The sequence below is a fragment of the Erinaceus europaeus genome, chromosome 3 (assembly GCF_950295315.1).
Source record: "Erinaceus europaeus chromosome 3, mEriEur2.1, whole genome shotgun sequence".
Lineage (NCBI taxonomy): Eukaryota > Metazoa > Chordata > Mammalia > Eulipotyphla > Erinaceidae > Erinaceus > Erinaceus europaeus.
In genome coordinates this window covers 45,576,546-45,599,952 of record NC_080164.1, presented here as the reverse complement: position 1 = coordinate 45,599,952, position 23,407 = coordinate 45,576,546, and the positions used below count along the sequence as shown (strand labels likewise).

Below are 23,407 nucleotides of genomic sequence, written 5' to 3'. Positions count from 1 at the left end.
AAAAGGATTTATGATGATGTTTCTGATGGAAGTGACCAGTGATGGCAGAGAGAGGGAACTATTAGAGATCTTGGCCCATCATATCTATAGAACAATACAAGAATTCCCTGACTTGGGCCCCAGATTATAGGGCAGTTGGCCTATCTTTTTATTGGATTATTTCTTTTGTAGATCTGTACCAATTCTGTATAGATGTTTGATATCAGTCACTTGTTGCATGTGGCAGGTGATGTGCAGGATGTGGCCTGGTTATCCTTGTGTCATTAATCTTTTTTTAAAGATTTTATTTATTTATTTATTTATTTATGAGAAATGACAGAAGAAAGAGAGAAAGAATCAGACATCACTCTGGTATATGTGCTGCCGGGAACCGAACTCAAGACCTCATGTGTGAGAGTCCAAAGCCCCATCCACTGCACCACCTCCCGGACCACGTGTCATTAACTCTTGATGTGTAGAAGCTTTCTTGTTTCATGTAATCCCATTTATCTACTCTTGTTTTTATCTCCCATGCCCAGCAGGTTGAGCCTCCAAATATATCTTTGATGTAAAGGTCCTATAAATTTTAGAATTTCTGGCTTAATATCCAGATCTTTAATCCATTTTTATTTGACTTTGGTATATGGTGTTAGGTGGTGGTTTGGTTTCATTTTTCTACATGTGGCTGTCCAAATTTCCCAGCACCATTTATTGAAGAGAGCTTCTTTACCCCACTGAGTGGTTTTGTCCCATTTGTCATATATTAGGTAGTTGCATATCCCTGAAATTTTGTAAACTATTATTAAAACTATTATTAGAGGATCGGGTAGTAGCGCAGCAGGTCAAGCACACATGGCACAAAGTGCAAGGACTGGTGTAAGGATCCCAGTTCAAGCCCCCCACTCCATACCTGCAGGGGGGTTACTTCACAAGTGGTGAAGCAGGTTTGAAGGTGTCTGTCTTTCTCTCCCTCTCTTTGTCTTACTCTCCTCTCTGGATTTCTCTCTGTCCTATCCAACAATAATGACAGCAATAAAATAATAATAACAACAACAATGATAAACAACAAGGGCAACAAAAAGGGAAAAAATAGCCTCCAGGAGCAGTAGATTCATAGTGCTGGCACTGAGCCCCAGCAATAACCATAGAGGCAAAAAAGAAAAAACTATTATTAAATCACTAATAAAGAATAAGTTCACAGCATAAGGATCCCAGGTCGAGCCCCCAGCTCCCCATCTATAGGAGGTCGCTTCACAAGCGGTGAAGCAGGTCTGCAGGTGCCTATCTTTCTCTCCCCTCTCTGTCTTCCCCTCCTCTCTCCATTTCTCTTTGTGCTATCCAACAATGAAAATAGACAATAATAATAACTACAACAATAAAACAACAAGGGCAAAAAAAAGGGAATAAATAAATAAGTAAAATTAAAAAGAATAAGTTCAAAATAATAAAAATAAATAGAAGTATGTATGTCTCAGACTGCAAAGTTGAAGTCACCAAAGGGAAGGAGGTAGGCAGTGGACCCCACAGACTCTGTAGAAGGACTGGCTATGTCATTGGTGGGTGTGCTGTGAGAACAGATCAGGAAGAGGTGTGGAACTGTAACCCTACATACAGCCTTATAAGCCAGCATTACCTCAATTAAAACAAAATTGTTTTAATCTACTACAGGAAAAAAAAGTGTGTATTAATCACCTTGGAGAGTGAGAAAATCACCACCTCAGAGCTAGGTAGTGAGGGTGCTATTGTGAGATATATATTTTTAAATTTTATTTATTTATTCCCTTTTGTTGCCCTTGTTTTATTGTTGTAATTATTGTTATCATTGTTGGATAGGACAGAGAGAAATGGAGAGAGGAGGGGAAGACAGAGTGGAGGAGAGAAAGACACCTGCAGACCTGCTTCACTGCTTGTGAAGCAACCCCCCTGCAGGTGGGGAGCCAGGGCTCAAACCGGGATCCTTACGTGGGTTCTTGCGCTTTGTGCCACCTGCGCTTAACCCACTGTGCTACTGCCCGACTCCCTGTGAGGTATTTCTTAGCTGTGTGTTTAAGAACCCGCATGCTTTCCTACAATGTGCTGTGCTGCTCTAAAAGTGGCCTGTGTGAGCCATGAATTGTGAGAAAGTGCATCTTCTCCATCGATTCCCCACATTCCTGTAAGTAGTTGATAATATTAATGGTCACCGTCGGCAAAAACAAGGCTGGGCAAGGCAGAACCACTATGGAATGGTGACACAAAAAGGAAAAGAAAAGAAAAAAAACAAAACAGGAGCTTTCTGCCACCTCCATGAGATTTATGACTGAGGACTGACAGGAATTAATACCCTGAAGATGCAAGAGTCCTCCAGAGGGGAAGTTCTTCCTTCTCTTTTCACACTTTACAAGAACTGCTAGGTGATCCCTCATGAGGCTGAGAAGACTTGAGACTCCACTAGTCCTTCAGTAAACAACACAAGATACTGCTAATTGTCTTTAATTGAGTTTTGAACAAGCTCAAAGTCAATACTGTCTCCTTGGTTACTTCCTTTCTGCTTGGAAACCAGTCTCATTGAACAGTCATATAACTCTTAGCAACATTTCCACTGCTTCTAAAGCCCCAAAACCTTGAGTGCCAGCGCCATGGAACCACACCTCCCACCACCTCCTTCTTACTCCTCCCTCATTCACTGATGACTTCCAACTCCAGGCTGACCATTTCCCCCTGCATTCCCATCCTTATTCATTCCTGATAACTTGAATACCTGCATCCAGGTAGTACTACCCAATATCCAGTTCCACATTGTCTCGCCTTTTTATGCCAGATTTACCCCCCCCCGCCTGCACCACCCACTGTTGTGATCACAAATCCTTCTCCACCTTTAACATCCAGATTTTACATCCAACCATGCCCTTCAACTCTTCCTACCTACTACTCTCTGCCTCCTCCCCAAGCAAACCAATGACTGTAGACCCTTCAGCTCACTTTTTTTCTTTTTTGCCTCCATTGTTATTGCTGAGCCTCCTTGCCAGCACTATGAATCCACTGCTCCTGGTGGCCATTCCCCCCCCCCCTTTTTTTTTTGGATAGGACAGAGAAATTGAGAGAAAAGGAAATGATAGCGTGTGGAAGAGAGATTGACACCTGCAGACCTGTTTCACTTCTTGTGAAGCGTCTCCATTGCAGATGGGAAGCCAGGGGCTTGAACCTGGATCCTTGCACTTAGTGCTATGTGCACTTACCCAGGTGTGCCACTACCCGACCCCCAGTCTGTGCACTTTTTTTACTAACTACCCCATACATCCTCTATTCACATCCCTCCTTTTCTAGCTTAATTTGCTAGGCCAGCTGGCAGCTATTCCCTTGCAAAATTCTTCCAACACTTCTGGTTCTCAGTTCACCTCTAATGATCTGGCATCTGGAATGGATCTGATCAGTTGACCCTTATACACAACTATGTGCTGACCGGACTCATTTCAAAATGCCCTCTATGTCCTTCAGATAATTTCTTCATGACCCCAGGCAGCCTGCCCTCCCTCTACATAGCCTCTTCAAGAGTGCCGTTTCCTATTTTCTCCTACATCTCCCCACATGCACATAACTAAGTGATCACTAAGTGATGTCACCTCAAAGGCCACAATGACAGTGCCCACAGGCAGCACTGACTCCTTCAACCCAGTCCCCTCACGACCTGAGTCAGCTCTACGTCACCTCCCCAGATATGCCTTCCCTAACCACTTGGGCCAGAGCAGCTTCCCTTGCCACACTTCCTCTTGTCCTGAATCTTGTTTCTGCGTAACAAATCTCAGTGCCTGGTATAGATTAGTAGCTTGTTTGCATGTTTATCATCTTTCTCCCATTAGTGTGGCCTCCTGTTTCATCACTGTATCCCTTGTACATGGAACAGCAACTACATATAGAGGCTGTTCAGGAAACACTTGTTCATGGACAAATGATATTCATAGTCAAACCCTCCAAATTTACCTACCTCTTGATAAATCACTCATTATTTCAATCACATATGGGCTGAGTGATGGTTCACAATTTCTCTCTGCCCTATCAAACAAACACAAAACATTTACTATTTTTAAGTGTACAGGTCAGTAGTATTAACACATTAACTATGCTGTGCAGCCATCATCACCATTCAGCTCCATATCTCTTTATTTAATTTTTATTTATTTTTGATAAGACATAAGTTGAGAGAAGAGGGGAAAAGAGAGAGGTGAAACGAGAGACACCTGTAGCATTGATTAACCATGCATGAAACGTTCCTATTGCAGGTGGAAGCTTATACCCTGTTCCTTGAGCATGGCAACACGTGTGCTCAACCAGGTGCAGCACCCTCCACAACTCATTGTATCTTGCAAAACTTTTAAACTCTATACCCACTAAACAGTAACCCTCCAGCTCCCTGCCCCAAGCCCCTGGAAAACACCATTCCACTTTCTGCCTCTATGAATTTGTCTACTATAAGTATCATATGTAAATGGAATCACCCAGCATTTTTTTTTGTAGCTGGCTTATTTCACTAAGTATAAGTGCTCAAGGATCAGCCATGTAACATATGTCAGATTTTTCTCTTTCTTATATTTTAGTTGAGGTATAATGAACAAAGTTTCAGCTGTATACCATAATGATTATCAAATGAAAATAATCACCCTACTAAGTTAACATGTATCACTATACACAGTAGAATTTTCTTTCTTTTAAGATTGACTGTTGTGGTCTGGGAGGTGGCGCAGTGGATAAAGCATCGAACTCTCAAGCATGAGGTCCTGAGTTCAATCCCTGGCAGCACATGAACCAGAGTGATGCCTGGTTCTTTCTCTCCCCTCCTATGTTTCACATTAATAAATAAATAAAATCTAAAAAAAATTTGACTGTTAACTCATTGCATGCAGATATCATAGTTTGCTGAACACTTGAATTGATTCCATGTTTTAGCTATTGTGAATAATGCTATAATGAACATGGATGTACAAATAACTCCTTTTTATTTTTATTTACTTATTATTGAATACAGAAAGAAAGAAATTAAGAGGAGAGGGGGAGACAGAGAGAGGTAAAGAAACAGAGAGACATAAGACAAAATTATATATATGACAAATATATATATATATGACAAAATTTACTATAGGAACATCAAACTTCAGTAAGCATGACTTAACCAAAAAAAGTAAGTAAATATAGAAAGCAATCTTCCATATAATACCAAAGGATACAATGGTAAATAATAACCAGCAATACAAACAACATTAGAACAAATCATTTTTAAAGAACTTTTTTCTGGGGCTCAGGCCAGAGTGATGCCTCTTTCTTTCTTTCTTTCCTTTCTTTCTTTCTTTCTTTCTTTCTTTCTTTCTTTCTTTCTTTCTTTCTCAACACCCAGTTGAGAGCACACGTTACCATGTACAAGGACCTGAGTTTAAGCCCCTGGTCCCCACCAGCAATGGGGAAGCTTCACAAGCAGGGAAGCAGGTCTGCAGGTGTCTACATTTCCCTCTCCCTCTTTATCTCCCCTTCCCTCTCAATTTCTCTCTGTCCTATCAAATAAAAATAGAAAGAATGAAAGAAAATAACTCACTTCTTATTCTACAGAAGTAACCCTCTAACCTTAAGAGAAATGACATAATGATATAGTCCTTTGCCTGGTACTCCCAGGCTTATTTCAAGGTGCTGTCTGGGAGTTGTGTAGTCATCCATATCAGCCCCTCCCTAAAAGGACCTCACTCCACATCCACAGCCACGGGGGGCCCTCTGGTTGGCAGGATCAAAGTGACTGACATCCTCAAAAGCAGAGCCCAATCTTGTTGGATTGGCTAAGTGCCTCACTCACACCACCTTGCAAGTGTTTATCAAAACCACGGTGCAATGCCCGACCATGGGAATTACAATGGGGACCTGTTGCTCCATACCCCTAATAGGAGAAGCACCAACACATCAGCATATAGGCCTGTTCTGCAAATAGAAATCCCACCCTCTTGATCCTGTTTCTCAATTTCTGGTGAGTTCCAACTTACTGGGACTATAGTCACTCATCCCTAAAATCTTCATGAAGCCAATTCACAGCAATCAGAATAAAGCTTCTTTGTATAACCAAAATCATAGATCTGCTTCACAGCCACATTGACTTAATTAAGTATTACTTTCTGGGTGTCCCAGTTGCAGAAACGATGGATTTTTATCCCATTATTGTAAGTCAACATAATATATTTGTTCTTTAACAACATTCTCTAGCTGTTTTCATTTTACATGTAAAGTTGACTAATGTTTAGCATGGTTGAGAGAAAAACTATAATTTTAGTAAACCAGCAGTCAGTGCAAACCATTAAATTTTTTAATTATGGAAAAAAATAGAAAATACACAAAATTAGACAGTAAACCATAATAAATCAAAGTACTTGTCACTTAATTTCAAAGTAGTCTTCAGTGTGTCTGAGAGTCCAGTGCATGCCATTTATTCTAATGTAATTATTAATAGCACCTGATTTCACTCTAAAAAAGTACCAGTCTAGATGACAATAGTGATCAGTTCATAAGTTATCTTAATTCACTGTTTCAGTTATCTCCTTTTTAAAAAGATTATTTTGGTTTTGAGACAAATTATTCATAATGTAGTATATAATTCATAAATATAACAGGTTTTAAAAATATGTTTTAATTTTTGACATGCTTCACCTTTTTTTTTTTCTAGAGAGAGACAGAAAGGCCAAGAGAGGGGGTCAGGCGGTAGTGCAGTGGGTTAAGCGCACATAGCACAAAGCACAAGGACCGGTGTAAGGATCCCGGTTTGAGCCCCCAGCTTTCCACCTGCAGGGAAGCCGCTTCACAGGTGGTGAAGCAGGTCTGCAGGTGTCTTTCTCTCCCCTGTCTTCCCCTCCTCTCTCCATTTCTCTCTGTCCTATCCAACAACAACAACATCAATAACAACAACAACAATAATAACTACAACAATAAAACAAGGGCAACAAAAGGGAAAATAAATAAATAAAATAAATATTTAAAAACAGAGAGAGAGGCCGAGAGAGAGAGAGACTATAGCACCAAAGATTCCTCCAATGTGGTGGGGTCTGGGTGCGAACCTTAATCACACACACAACAAACAAAACAGCATACTATCCAAGTGAGATGTTTTGTCAGCCCTTTGCCTGCTTAATCCTGAAATATCTTCAATTCAGAACTAAATATAACAAGAACAGACTCGAAATCTGGAAATAGTTTTACAGGCTGTAACTTTAACAGTTTATATATAAGAAGATCCCCAAAACTGTTTTCAGTCTTAATGATCATTCCCAACATGGAAAAAAATAAGTGAAGTAATTATCTCCAAATTAGATTAAAAGGTAGAGGCAACTGAAATCTCTTGTGCTTTATAACTCTAGATTTCTCTTCCAAAGAGCCTTTGGCACACACAAATCCCTCCTTCTCATCCAGGTTAAAAAAAAAAAAATCCAGCAACCCTTTCTCTTGGGAGGACACCCTGTCAGTTCATTTTCACAGCTAGTTTCTTAGTTTGGGGCATCTAAGTTTAGTATTGGCAACTCTGGTAAATGGTCTTCTGTAGCACTTGAACAATAATTATAACCCATGTTCCAGGTAGAAGTTCTCATATTTTCTTAATGTTTTCTTTTCATCCTAATCTCTTTTAGGCTATTAATCAAACACTTCTTTCTAATGTGCCACTTCTACTTTTCCAAAGTCTTTGAAGAGAAACAACTGAGTTTGTTAGAATTGTATGAAAACTAAATACCAAAAATGTCTGAGTGAGACAGAAGACTATTTCACTGTCTGAACTATCTTAGGTGGGGAAAAAAAATATTGGAATTGTGCTGGCAGGTACTGCAGCCATTTGGGGCTCGTTTGCATAACAAAGAAAAGCAAGACTATCACTAGGGTTTGAATTTAAATTACAGTCATGTCAATAATTTATCATGACTATACATGACTTGACTGAAAATTAATGTCTGTGGTTTTTAACTCAAGACCTAATCTCTCCTACCCCTATGTTTTTCTCTCCTTAGAGTTCATTAAATTGATCAGAGGGGATAATATATAGATACAGAGATGGACTGATATATAGATATATGGGTTTCCCCCACTATCTTAAAGTGTAGCTATGAAGTTTTTTTATAAGCTGAAGTGGTATAAAATAATTACCATAAACTTATACAGAAAAAATGTAAGCATCCAAGACCCAAAAAACATAGTCTACCAAATCACATCAAGTAATACATAAAACCTAAAATAACACGAATATTGCATAAACGCAGGAATTATATAACAAGCATACAGCCTGCATGAAACAGTTCTGTGGACGGAGCTGATGAAGCCACTCTCCATGCTCTTGGTACACGTGGCTTTTGCAGATGAGAAACTAATGCTGCGCGCTACTTTAGTTTTTTGCGTTTTGTTGTACAATTGAACATTCTCTTTGGATTTATTTCAATTGGTGAAAACAGGACTTACATTTGGCCTTTTATGAAAATGAAGTGGTTTAACACGCACTCTCAAAAAAGTGGGAGTGATCTGCAATCCCTCAATGGTAAAGTAAAAGCAGGTTGTCACCAAATGAAAAATTACAACAGGTTTTAGAGGATGAAAAGGCAGGTGGGTGGGCTGGAGGCTAAGATTTGAAAGTGAAAGTAGCCTCCACTTGGGTTTCAGGCAGAGAGTTCTAGAATCAAGCAGGCAAGTGGTCTGTTTACCAGAGCCTTTAAAATGTCCCAGCTCTGAGGTGGCAGGCATTATGAAGGGCATGAAGACTGAGCACAGGGGCACAGCCTGTAAATCTCTATATGAAGTAACAGACCCTGCCACCTCCTCCTCTTCCAGCACAGACCATGTCCACGTCAGACACTCAGTTTGAGCTATCTTCATATCTCATGTTAGCAGTACCCATACTGCTGTTTCTGAAGCTGGTGGTCTTCTATTCATGTGTATTTATTCTTATTTTTATTTGATAGGACAAAGAAAAGTTGAGAGGGGAAGGGAAGATAGAGTAGGAGAGAGATATCTGCAGCACTGCTACACCACTTATGCAGCTTCCCCTCTGCAGGTGGGGGACCTGGGGTGGGGTGGGAGGCTTGAACCCAGGTTCTTGCACAGAAGAACCTGTGCAGTCAGCCAGGTATGTCACTGGATGGTCTTCGTAAGGAAATTTCATGCATGTTAGGGGACAAAAAAAGAGAAGCTATTCTGGCTCTGGTGCCCCTAAAGTAACAAAATCTATTTTGACTTCACCCTGGGGGCATTTTCCAGTTAGTGGCTCCAAGAGTTGCAATATTAGAGTTTCTGAGGAGGATATGACAGGTGTACATGTTGCTTACTGCACAATAAGTTTATTTCCCACATCTACACTCAACCGGACCTGCCAATATACGCGGATATCTTCGCCCACCCTGTCCAACACTTGACGTCTCATCACCCAATCTGGTCCCCTACGCCTACACTGAACTTCTCTGTTCCAGACTCTTGGAAACAGAGTTGGCAGTCAGCTGAGGTAAAGAACAAACACCTCATCACAGACCCCTGCAAGCGTCAACCCGGCTTTGACCTAGCACACTATGATTGGGCCCTCCTCAATCGGTATCGAACAGGCCATGGCCGGTGCACCACTATGTTCCACCGCTGGGGAGCCAGAGACGACCCGAACTGTCCCTGCGGCTACAGACAGACTATGACCCACATAGTCAATGACTGCCACCTCTCCAGATTCAAAGGAGGTCTCGAAACTTTACATCAGGCTCAACCTGACGCTGTTGACTGGCTACGGAAGAAGGGCAAACGCTAGAAGAAGAAGACTGCACACACAATAAGTGAATAATATCAACCTGGTCATATAATGAACATATTCAGAGTTTTTGACTTTTAGAATGAGCATATACAGAAATCTTAGAAAGTTACTATGGAACAGAGTGACTATGTTATCAACTCTGATAATACACAAGTAGAGATACAGCTCAAGGCAAGGGGGAGGCAGGCATGAAGACATGATGGTAATCATCTTAGCTCACAGCGCAGAGTCAAGCAACCCAGTTAACAGTCCACAGAATGAGAAATCTGGCTTTAATAAAGGCATTTTCTGGCATGTCAGGGATGATCAGAAGGTGGTGGGGAGATGAAGAGGTGGTGTAATCTATGCCCTTGACTTTTGTGGTAGAAAGTCATAGACAATGTTTCAACAAAATAAATTCAGAGAATCAGCAGTGTATGCACATCATTAAGACCCAGAGGCAACTACAGAAAGCAGGAAATACAGCTAACAGGGGTTTGCTGATGGATAAGGGGTTGAGCATGGGTCATTGCTTCCTATTAGGCATTCTCAGTCCTATATGATTTATTAACTATCCATATGTCACACCTTAAAAAAAACAACAAACACACACACAAATTGGAGAACAAAAGAAGAAATAAAAGTAGTAATACTGTTTATCAAATAAGAGAAGTCTCACACAGTATGGTAGGAAGCAGCACGGAATGGGTTAGACTGGATGCTGCATAACTATGGTAACAGATGTAGCTAATTTAGGACACAAATGAGGGTGTTGGAAGATCTAAGAGAAATGCAGCGCTAAGGGGGAAGGGGAATAAATTCTAAATAAAGGAATGCAGAGATAATCAGTATGGGTACCCTGCCATCTGACACAAGAAGGAAAGAGCTAAACCCACCCTCACTTTTCCAGTGTCTTTTCACCATAGATCTTTAAAAGTAAAAGCCAAGAGACTCTTAGATGGGTCTTTACACTGAGTAAAGAAACACAAACATGAAGAAATTTATACTCAACACGGGCAGAATATTTTGTTCATCATTAAAGGAAATCGTGTCTTCATAAAGGCACACAACATTTCAAAGTTTAGTAACTTCATTTTCTCTGTGAAAATTGTCTGTTTCATCAAGACTTTCACATATGGTAGGACACAATAATGTTCTTGAAATCTCAAATCTCTTCCTCTTTTCTTTTGTTCCATGTAGTATTTCCAGAATTCTTTTTCCTTCTTTTTAAATTAGCTTTGCTAGGAATATGTCTATTTCATTGTGTGTCTAAAGAACCAAACTGTTGGAGTAGGGCACCAAAGTGAAAACTCTGGGTTGAGGGTGAGGGAGTATGTTCGGCTTCACGGGGCAGCAGGGTGGGGTAGATAGAGGGGAGGGATGGGACACAGTGTTTTCGTGGTGGGAATGGTGTTTATGTACACTCCTATTAATTTGTAGTCATATAAATCACTATTTAATTAATATGAGGGGGGAAATTGATTGAATGTCTCAAACTTTTTAAAGCACAGACTGAGTCTTTTTAATACATAGGCTGAGTCTTTGATATGTTGACTCTCTTAAAAGCTTAGACCAGGGAGAACAAAAGCAACCGGTGGCACAGCTATATACAAATAATGTCAAAGGACATACATGATGGTGATGTTGGGTATGATACAGAAAATTCTAACAAAGGGATATTTCAAAGTAAACCCAATTACCAAATAATGTGATTATAGCAATAACTATCCGTCTTCTTAAACCCTAAGACAGCAGGAACCTCCCACTTTCTCTATAGAGCCTATATTTCCCCCAGTCCTGGGACCTCTAGGGTGGGGTGCACTTTCCTTCATGCTTCTCTCAATTCATACCAAATGATATTGCATCTACTGATCCCAACCTAATCAACACAATGAGTACCACCTCAGCATGCTTCACTTCAGACTGTGTCCAGAGATGTCAGGCATGGAAGGTCAGCCATTCACCCTCATTACTCAGGTGAGACCTTTCCTTTCATAGTATTCTCTAATTCCATTCCATTCTTTGTTAGGACATTCACTTTCTAACAAAGTCCCAAAACCTAGATATAGACCAGGTCCTGTGAGATAGAGCATATGTTCACATGTATCCATAAATTAGGGCAAAATATATACAATAAATATACACAATAGTCTGTAGTGAGTCAGTATCAAGTTCCTAATGAAATAGTGTCTACTTAAACTTAGATACCTTCCTCACCTACTTCCTAATACACTCCCCTCAGTCACTCCAAAAGCTAACCCTATCAAAGCAAGGATTGCAAAAGCTGAGTAAGGGCAAGAGACTGGCATACTTTAATGATGACTTTAGTCACTATCAGGCCACCCCATCAGCTGGGACCCTAGTTGGGGAGCATTGAGATACCCAAATAGACTTGACGGACCTAGACCTCAAATAAATCCCTCTCTCCATTGTTACCAGTCATTCCTATCAGGAACAACACAATAGACCCCTTTGTGGGCCCCCATAGGACTTTGCCCTCAACTTGGATCAACAATGGTAGAGAATGTTCCATCCTCCTGAGGAAGATGGGTCCTGATATAGGGGCAGCCTGGAAAATGTTCCTACTCATGACCACAGAATGTGAGCTCAGATCTTCAGGGATGCAGAGGTCACATAGGGTCCTAAGCTGAATATGGGCCCCAGATCACATCAAATCAATGTAGTTTACAGTTAACAATATTTATACCCCTTTCCCACTTTAGGGAGCTACTCTCTTCCCTGATCTAGCTTTCTGGTCCTTTTCCCAGCCATGACATCATCTCCCCAGACAATAACTTGGATCCACCTGCATATCAGATTTTAGGCTCAGGGAAAAAAAGAAAAACTAGTATAGCCACAGGCCCTTTGGAATATAACTAAACTAAAATGTGCCTACTAGCTATCTACAAAATGGAGGACCTCCCAACTCTTCATCTGCACTATTCCAGCCTTTAGGTTCATGATTGATCAACAATTTGTTTGGTTTTGTATGTTAACACTCTTTTCAGCCACCAGGTTCCAGATGCTAGCATGATGCCAACCAGACTTCCCTGGACAGACAATCCCACCAATGTGTCCTGGAGCTCTGATTCCCCAGATCCCTTCCCCACTGGGGAAAGAGAGAGACAGGCTGGGAGTATGGATCGAACAGTCAACGCCCATGTTCGTCAGGGAAGCAATTACAGAAGCCAGACCTTCTACCTTCTGCATCCCACAATGACCTTGAGTCCATACTCCCAGAGGGTTAAAGAATAAGAAAGCTATGAGGGGAGGGGATGGGATACAGAGTTCTGGTGGTGGGAATTGTGTGGAGTTATACCCATCTTATTCTATGGTTTAGTCAATGTTTCCTTTTTATAAATAAAAAAAAATTTTAAACTAAATAAAACAAAACAAAAAAAGAACCAAACTGCCAGAACAAAAAAAAAAAATAGGCAGAGAGCATATAAGGTGGAGGAAACAGTGCTGTGAAAGGTGGTGCCAAGGTGGAGGGGGGGCTGCTGGGAAAGATGGGGTTTAGGGTACCTAGTGGGCACAGTGTGAAGGAAGAAGATGGAAAGAGTCAAGGAAGGTGAGGAGTCTGGGGGCGGGGGTTTACCCAGAAGATAAAGCCACTTTGAATGACTAAAAGGGGGACTGGGAGGGAGAGGAGTAGGAGGCACTAGAATAACCCAGCGTCCTAGCCAGGAGTGCTTTGGCTGCATCCAAAAAAAAAAAAAATTAGATAGAATGGAAGACAACTTCCCTAGGCTCCCTAGGGACCAAAATCTGGCTGGGCCTTATGGAAGCTACTAGAACTGTAGCCACCTCAAAGGAGTCAAATAACTTCTCTCAAATGAAGTGACCCACAAGGAGCTTAGAAAGATGAATGGCAATGGGATTTGTTGTTTTGTTTTGTTTTTTGTCTCATCCCCCTGGACCCTACCTCTAGTTTCTCATGAGCTAGTATAACCATCAGTTCTGAGGGTTCAAATCCTCATATAATAATGTCTAGTCCAATCAGTTTTCTGTGTGTAGGGGGGCAGATAGAAGATATTGAATGGTTCTTACAACTACCAATAACAGAAGCCAGAAGGACTTGCTATTTGGTATGTTTTTCCCAGTCACTTCAAAGATAGGAGCCAGAAAGAACAACTGTAAGTACCATCTGGAACACTGAAACGCATTTTCTGGCAACTTCTCAACTTCTCTGACCTCCAGATCCAGCACAGGGGTCTTATAGGTTGGGGTCCTGTGTCAAATCAAATCCATTAGGGGTATTTACTGGGTTGAGTGGCATTTGTGCTTAGGAATCTTTATTTTTTTAGCTGCAACTGTTGATTGATCAGAACTGACCAGGTTTATAACTGGGTATGCTAATGAACCCCTTTCCTGGGAGCTCCCTCACTACCTATCAAACAAGTGAAAAGGTACCTAGAGCCCTTTGATTTAGACTGCACCCTGACCACCACTACCCTCCAAACCGACCATACCACAGACTATCCTGACTTGCAGTGAGCCTGAGGATTAGTTTAAGTCTCAACTCAGAAAATATGCCTGCTTTTTCCCTGGAGGGCTGTTAGTTGAATTATGGGCTGTTGGCAGAGATTGGCACCATCTGTACCTCATTTTCTAGAGAACCCTTAAAGAATCTGGGCCTACCTAGTCAGGGAATCCTTGGATTAGTACACAAATACAATGGGACTAGACCTCTAATGGACACCTCTCTGCACCACCACAGGTCACTTCCACCAGGAACGTCATCATAAGCCCTCTTGTGGGGGCCTTCCCAGAACCTTGCCTTCATCATAAAGCAGTGATGGTAGGAACTGACTCAGTCCCTGAAGGGAGGCTGCAGTATTGGCAGTATTGTGCCCTGCCACTCAAGGAAGACTGGTTCTGAAATGAGTGCAGCCTGCAATGTTTCCAGCTGTGACCATGAGCTGTGAGCTCAGACAAATAGGGACTCAGAGGTTACACAGGCTCTGGTGCTAATATATATATATATATATATATATATATATATATATATATATATATATATATATATATATATATATATATGCCCTGGATTGGGTGGATGGAGGTAAATAGTTAATTCTATTCACAGAATAATTTCAATAATGGGAACTCCTCTCTACCCTAATCCAGCTTTCTAGCCCTTTTCTCTGACACCATTTTCTCTGACAGTGTTTTTATCCAACTCACACTAGCTATCAAAGCCAAGCAAAAACTGTCATAGTCGTGGGCCCCTAGAAAAATGCCTAAAATGGACTTGCTAGCATTCTTCCACCCTAGGATCCCCAATCTCATCTGCTAGCATTCTTCCACCCTAGGATCCCCAATCTCATCTGCTAGCATTCTTCCACCCTAGGATCCCCAATCTCATCTGCTAGCATTCTTCCACCCTAGGATCCCCAATCTCATCTGCTCTATTCGTACTTTTGGTTCCTGTTCATTAGCCATTTTGTCTTACTTTGTGTCCTGCTGCTTTCCAAATACCAAGTTGTAGATGCTGCCATGATTCCATCCTGACTTCTCTGAGCTGATGACCTCACCAATGAGTCCTGGAACTGTACCTCTCCAGAGCTCTACCCCACTAGAGAAAGATAGAAACAGTATGGGGTGTGAATTGACCTGCCAACACCCATGTCCAGCAGAGAAGAAGCAATTACAGAAGCCAGAACTCCTACCTTCTGCACCCCAAAAACTATTTTGATCCATATTCTCAGTGGGGGAAAGAGATAGGAGGAAAAGGATAAGAGGGCTCTGAACTCCAGCTCCTTCAGGATCAGTACTCACAGAGAGAGGAGGAAAAAGGGAGGAACATTTGGATATAGTAATAGACTCATGAGTGGCTTGAAGGTGAAGAGAGGACTGGACCTAGAAGAAAAAAGGGGCAATTATGTGCAAATCTAGATAGTTGTAGAGATGATAGTAAATCCATGTCTGCAACTGTGGGAGAAGTGTGGTGGTTTGCAATGGAGGGATCAGGGATTCACAACTCTGCTGGTGGTAATGGTGTGGAATTATACCCTGTTGACATGTAATTTTGTAAATCAATATTAAATCACTAATAAGAAAAAGAGGATCTGGGCCTATCATTTGTTCCACTCATTTTCTAAAATTAAGATAAATATGTCTTCCTTTGTCCTGGCTTTAGCACTGAAACTCCCACCCACCCCAAGAAATCTATCAGCCCTGGGCAACCAAGCTAAGTTACACATCAGCTCTAACTATATGTGTAATATGTATACACAAATGTCTATATATATGATGTGTACACATCAAAAAGAGTTATAAAAATATAATTATAGAGGAAATTAACATATTTTACAATATTTGACAAAGCACCTAGCTACAAAGAATTTTAAATAGATTTAAACAATATAGTCAGTAAACTTGTTTTAATTAATACATTCCAAATGTTGTATTCTACAGAAAGCACTTTTTATCTCATTCTGTAATACTGGCAAACCTTATATGTGTAGCTTTTCTTGGAAGAATAACCAAGATGAACACTTGCTGGAAATGTGTCAGATCATAGGTATGCTTTGAGGAGGGGGGATTTTGCTATTATTGAAAACAGAGCCAGTTTTTGGCATTAACTGCTTTAACACTTTTCAGGTTCAAACTATGGTGGCCAAAGTATATCCAGTGAAATAGGATGATTACAGTCTTTCTTTTGGAAATTTGAAATTCTGTACAAGAATCTTGAGTTCAGCTGTACACATAGTTCAAAATGCTTCAACATATAGAAGTCTCTTTTAAACATAACATAGTCTCATGAATTTGTTAACCTAACTATTATTAGGTTAACAAGTGTTAACCTAAGTCATTTTTATTAAAATGTAACTTATTGGGCCAATGAGCTGTCTCATCAGTAAAGAGTGCTTTGCCATGCATGTGGCCCAGGTTCTAACATAGATGCCATATGGGACATCTATAGCAATGAAGGAAACTCCTCTGCTATGACCTCTCTCTCTCTCTCTCTCTCTCTCTCTCTCCTCGGCCTCTCCTTCTTCCTCTCCCTCTACTTCTCCTCCTGTAGTTAAATGAAAAAGCAGACTGGAGTGATAAAAATCATATATATATATAGGCTCTAGATCAACAACAACAAAATGTAACAGTCAAATTTAAAATGTAAAGACAATTAAGTTATTGACAGGGGTAAGAGTAAGATGACCAGAGGGCTCTGAACTCCATTAGGACTTGGAGAGAGAAGAGGAAAAAGGGAGAGATATTTATATGTAGTAATAGGTGTATGTATGACTTGGAAAGGAAGAGAAGATAGTACCATAGGGAGGGAAAAAAGGCAAGTATCTATAAATATAGACATATAGTTATAGAAATAATAATTAACCCATACCTGCAACCTTAAGAGCATTGCTGTAGCTTACAATGAAGGGACTAGGGATTCGGAACTCATGGAGGGAATAATGAGGAGTAGTACCCCTGTTATCTTGTAATTTTGTAAATCAATATTAAATTATTAATTAAAAAAGAAAAAAAATAGTTTAGTAACTGGCAAATTGGTTTAGTAGTGGAGTGTAGGACTTGAATATATGAGATCCTGGGAAAGGTCCTGGAAAAGAGTGACACAGGACCTAGTGTTATGCATGTACAAACTATGGTATTTACTGGTGGCTGTAAAACATTAATCCCCCAATAAAGGAAAAAATGTTTTTCAAAAAATTTATATGACCTGAATATTTATTATTTTGCAAGTACAGATCAGTTTCTGTAGAAACAAAAATGAATGCACACTAAAGCCAGGCAGTTTGAAAGAATGAAACCGTGAGATATAGCTTGCCTCAATATTCTCTTTATAGTGTGTCATTGTAATAAACATTCATTATTGATTATTTCTCCCACAGTATCAGCAATTTTCGTTAACTTCCAGTGTCCCCAGAGCAAAAGCTGACAAACTTTAAAAATGACACAGTCTGGAACCATTGTTGGCTCACTGAGTTACTGCAACTTATATCTAACAACATAAATTTTTCTAACTTCACTATTTGAAGTGTTCCTGCAACTCTATATAGAAATGGTTTTGGCAAATTGAATCATACTACACATTATATCAGGACAATGGCTTTTGAACTGTGCTTCACTGACCCTCTGAGGGAGGGTACAGATAATTGCCTCAGAGTTTGTTGCTCTGGGAATGGGGAACAAATGATTTCTGGGTTAATGGGAAAAGTCATGACACTTTTTTTTTTTTACTCAGAAAAATGACTTTTCTTATAACACAATAACACATCAAACGAATAAAAATGTCTCTTACACTTGTCCCACCAGGAAAGATACATGTCAGACTTCTATAATTCTTTGAAACAGTATGTTTGCTAATTATGAGTAGGAGAACTAGAAAAGAGAAATAAGATGACTTCATTTCAAGATATTTTTGAATAGTGAAGTACAAATAAATTAATTATCCCAACAAACAAAAATAAATAACAAATATAAATAAACTTTACAGAGCAGAAAGAACCAGTGTGTGGAAAAAAATAATGATAAGATCCTGCATTCAGATTCTGGCACTAAGTATGCCAGAATGATGCTGTGGTTCATTCTCTCTGTCTCATTCTCTTTCTCTCATTGGTAAAATGATAATAATCAAATCTTTAAAAATTAATTTACTGCTACATAGCATTGCTTTACTAAAAACCGAGTCATTTTAAGTTTAACAATAGAAAGACATAGCCTTGGGTCTAGTTACTATTTCTTACCATTTTCTGAATTTTTATCTCAACAATACTAATGTGGACAACATGTAGAGCTAGACAATTTTATTAACCTCAAAATCATGTTTGCTATTTGAAGATAATCATATGTCGTAATTTGAAACTCTGCTATCAGGCCATCCTGGGGTGCCTACATACATGAGGAGTCATTCATATTAATAAAAACAGTAGGGAGTCGGGCAGTAGTGCTGCGGGTGAAACACATGTGGCGCAAAGCGCAAGGACTGGCGTAAGGATCCCGGTTCAAGTCCCTGGCTCCCCACCTGCAGGAGAGTCGCTTTACAGGAGGTGAAGCAGGTTTGCAGGTGTCTATCTTTCTCTCCCCCTCTCTGTTTTCCCCTCCTTTCTCCATTTCTCTCTGTCCTAGCTAACAATGACATCAGTAACAACAACAATAATAACTACAACAACAACAACAACAAAACAAGAGCAACAAAAGGGAAAAAAATATATATATATATATAAAACCAGTAATGATCATCAGCCTTTATCAAACTTTACTATATGCTCCAAGTTGTTTCCATATAATAATGTCAATTCTGGCAATGTCACTATAAGATCCATCCCACATGTCTGTGCCCATATCATTCTAAGAGTAAACTGAGAAGCAAGTTGAATAATGTGCCCAACATCTCATAGCAAATAACTAACAATATATATTTGAAGTCAGGCAGTCTGGCTCCAATTACCCATTATGCCAAATTACCTGTCTCATGGCTTTGGATATAAGTACTTATTAGGAGGCTGGGGGAGAGGGAGACTACTAAACCTGCATTAAATGAGAATCTAACCCAATTACTGCAGAAGCCAAAAACAACTTTTTCCATTACATTTTTATTGCTAGTACAATCTGCTGGCACACTGCTACAGCTCAGTCCATAAGAAGACAGAACTGGCAGGAGAGCTGTATTCCTTGCTAGCACATCACCAGCTGCCAGGAACTGTTCTGAATTTGGGAAGCTTGTGTCCGGTGCAGACGCACCTCTCTCTCCACCTGCCACTGCTGAAGCTCTTCCCCCAGCATTTATGTGCTAGGATCTGATCACCAGGCCTGCTAGATTCAAGTGAGAAGACATACAGACAAACCCAGCCACCAGGATGGTTCTGAGGTTGCAACAAAGTAACATCAAACATGATTCTATTATAAATTATTTAAAATTACAATTGAAGTAAAACTACTGGTTTTGAAAAACACATAGGTCCTTCAAAAATACACCCACCCTTAGGATCCCAAGGGCCTGAAGGACACTGAGGGACACTGTAAAACAGTCAATAAACAGTCTCATGTTTGTGATTCAGAAGGAGGTTGGAATAGGGGGTAGATAACATAATAGTTATGCAAAGAGACTCACATGCCAGAGGCTCAAACATCCTAGGTTCAAATCCCCCACACCACTATAAACTAGAGCTGAGCAGTGATCTGGTAAAAATTAAATAAATAAATTGAATTAGATTTTAAAAAGAAAAGAGATTGGAATCATGCTAAACACCTGATGCCATATCTTAGAAAATTTCCTCTCTGACCTTAGAATCAAGAATTATTAATGTGTTCCTTTTGAAAAGTTATTTTAACTTTTTATGTTCTAACATGTGAACTTGTTTTATGCTTTTCTTTCTTAGCACTATTTGCAATTATATATTCATTTAAGGGTTTTCTTGATAGTGTCTGTTTTCTGCATTCATCCAGAAGAATGGTTTTCAGACTCTCACAGAATCTGTGTTGTTCTGGGTCAACATTAGAGATTTCAGACCCTCTCACAGTATCAGGGATGCAGCACCACCACTACAGGCCCTCACCACTACAGGAGCAGAGAAGAGGGAGGGGGTGAGGTGGAGGTTTGTGAGTAAATGAATGATCAATGGATATATAAGATAGATGTGCTAGAGAGGTGAAGTAGCTCACTTGGAGGGCATACTGGTTTGTCATGTGCCTGACCCAGGTTCAGTCCCAGCCCCTACTGCACTGAAGGAAGTTTCGGGTTTCTCTCTCCCTCTCTCTCTCTCTCTCTCTCTCTCTCTATATATATATATATATATATATATATATATGGACTGGTCAATTTTCCTTTTCACACTGCTAAAAAATTTAGAGCTGTATTTACACCCCTGCACCTCAGAGCAAGTGCAGATGGTCTTGTGCTTTTTGTCCTTTCTTGCAATAATCTCTTCTATATTTTATGTTTCTACACTTAGTTTCTGATTTTCTTTTCCATTTACTTCTAAGTTACTCTGCCTTATTATATTCTGCCAATTCTTATAAACTGCCTTACATTTCTTGTGGCACAAAGTAAATGATAAATGAAAGCATGTATCAAAGTCTTTAGTATAAATATGAAACCTTAACTCCAGTCTCCACTAACAAGCACATTTGATCACCTGTAAACTCTTAATATCTGACTTTTGCTAATTCCAGCACTATATTAACACTGAAAACAAATTCAACCCAAGCCTGGAAACTGCACCTCATGTTATTTCAGGTTGTGTTATGTATGCATTGTATATAAGGCAAGCACAATTCTAACAGGACTAAGAAAATTAGTGGAATATATATATATATATATATATATATATATATATATATATATATATGAAACTTGCTGCACAAATGTTACAGATTTGGAATGAAAGAATGATTTATCTTTAATAGCTCTCCAAAGTATATTGACAAATCGTACTAATAAAAAAAATTTTGCTTTGGGGGTATGGGGATGAGTTGAGTGGATTCTGGGCAAGATCCTGGTCCAGGGGCACTGAGAAAAGTCTGGTAGCTTAACAGAATGAAAGTACATTGGAAAGTAATATGCCGGGGCCAAGGCCTTAGCTAAGTCTCTCATATAGAAAGTTACAAAACATCCTGAAAGCAGCCCGGTAAAAACATTTATAGGTAGAGCGGACATTCCGACCATTGGAACTGAGATGACCATCTAGCTGTTTGGAAAGTCGCTCACCCACCTCCCTCCCCCACTACCTTAGCAGAACTTCCTCATTGTTTGTGCTTATATTGCAGCTGCAAAATAAAATTTTTAGAGCTTGATCAGACCTCCTGTCTTGCTCTCGTTCTTTGTGTCTCTTGTCTCCTTCATTCTCTTGCCCCCTACCCTAGGTCTCCATTGATAGACCCCGCAGGCCGGGGCAGTAATATATATATGGTGATTTAAGCCCCCCTTTTAAAAAAAATCTCTAACATGCTATTCATATGCTAGTGGGAAGAGTGACTTGCAAATATGAGGCTTTGGCTACCTTCTCTGGTTCTCTGATCTTATTCACTTAAAGAACTTTCATTTCAAATGCTGACCAACCATTCTCTCCACAAATGAAACATAATTTTTCAAACCCCAGTTAACAAGGACACCCTCACTGTGGGAGTTAAACACCCAGTTTATCCCAGCTGGACTGCACACTGGATGAAAGGATGGAGTTCAAGGTCTCCAACGTTTGCTCCCACCAGGAAACCAGACAGCCTCTCTCTGGGGGGCAGTCAGAAAGCACAAAACGTCCACTGGGTCCACTGAGATCCAACTTCTCTGATTTAAAAGGCGCACTTGAGTCAGTTGATTTCTAGGTGACAAACTGTAAGAGGAGAGGAGAGTGGTTGTAAAGAAACAGACGGGTAATAATCATGTGTCACAGATAAATCTCAATTTTTAAAAAGATTTGATAGGGCGTGGGCTGGGTTTCTCTCTCTCTCTCTCTCTCTCTCCCTCTCTCTCCCTCTCCCTCTTGGCAGGGGGTGGAGATTAGAGAAGAAAAGGAAGGGAGAGAAAAGGCAAGACAATAGACTAGACCCCAAAGCCTGCTTAGCATCCTAAAGCAGGCTGCCCCTCCCGCCAGCCCCTCCCCAACACCAGGTAGTCTGCAGCTGCCATTTCAAAACAAGCCTGCCTGCTGTGCCCCCACCCCACCCCCCCAGAGGACAGAGGGCGGCCTCCTCCCTGGGGGTGCGGAAGCGAAAAGGCAGGGAGACAGAACCGAGAGAAGTCGCCAGCTAGGCGATAAACAGACTGTGGAGACTTCCCGGGGAACTGTCCTTTTTCCTCCTCAAAGTGGTGAGGGCGTAGGAAAAAAAAATTCATCTAAATCCACCGGGGCCTGCTCCAAACGCCGGTGGTAGCCAACACTGCACCTGCTCCCCCCTCCTCATTGCCCCCTCACCCCCCTCCCCAGCTGCAGCGCCGCCACCGGGTGATGGCGAGGCCCAGGGGAGCGCGCCCAGCCCCGCCTGGCACCCGAACCGCTCCCAGGAGGGCGGTGGCTGAGCGAGAAGGGGAGGGAGGGGCAGCCCTTCGAGCTTGCAATCTGCCCTTATGCACACAAGCAAGCCCCACCTGTCAGGCGCTGCGCTCTGGGTCCCCAAGCGGAGCCCAGTGCCCCGCAGTCCCGCTTCCCAAAGACCCTCCCTAGTTGCAGCAGCAGCAACCCTTGGACATAAAACGGGGGAGAGGGGGGCTAACAGACACGCCTTCCGACAGAAGCCAGAAGCTCAGCAAGCTGAGCCCACCGGCTTCCGCAAGGTGGGAGGCTGCGGCAGGCTCCTTAAATCCAATGACAATAATCAAACCTAGGCAACCCCCGCCAAACAGGCTTACCTCCAGCAGGGCATCCCATCCATCCCTGGTCTTCGTCTGCGGAATGAAGAGCGTCTGGTCCTGGTTTCTGTGGCTCAGCCTGGTAAATGAATGCACCCAGGCTAATGTGCGGAGCAATGCTTCCTACCCATCCTGCAGCCCCACTCTGGTCGGGCTGCCTGGAATTCCACCAGCACTGCGGCTCCTCCGCGTCACTAGCGATTACAGACCACTGAGGCCGCTGCTCGGTGACAAAAGGCCGGGTTCCCGCTCGCTCGTCCCCTACAACCCCGCGGTCAACAGTAAATCCATTTCCCGCACCAGGCTGGGAGGAAATGAGAGCGCTCTTGGCTGTGCACGCTGACAAAAGGACGCTCGGCGGGGCC

At 41.2% G+C, this 23,407-nt stretch overlaps 1 protein-coding gene across 2 annotated transcripts in view; it reads right to left on the bottom strand.

Annotated features, from left to right (window-relative positions):
• Positions 1–23,401, bottom strand: part of ADD2 (adducin 2) — a 126,013-nt gene extending 102,612 nt beyond the window's left edge. For both annotated transcript variants that reach the window (XM_016188409.2, XM_016188410.2), the window contains exon 1: positions 23,043–23,401. The gene's annotated coding sequence lies outside the window, so the exon portion shown is untranslated. The remainder of the gene's footprint in view (positions 1–23,042) is intronic.
• Between the last annotated feature and the right edge of the window lie 6 nt (positions 23,402–23,407).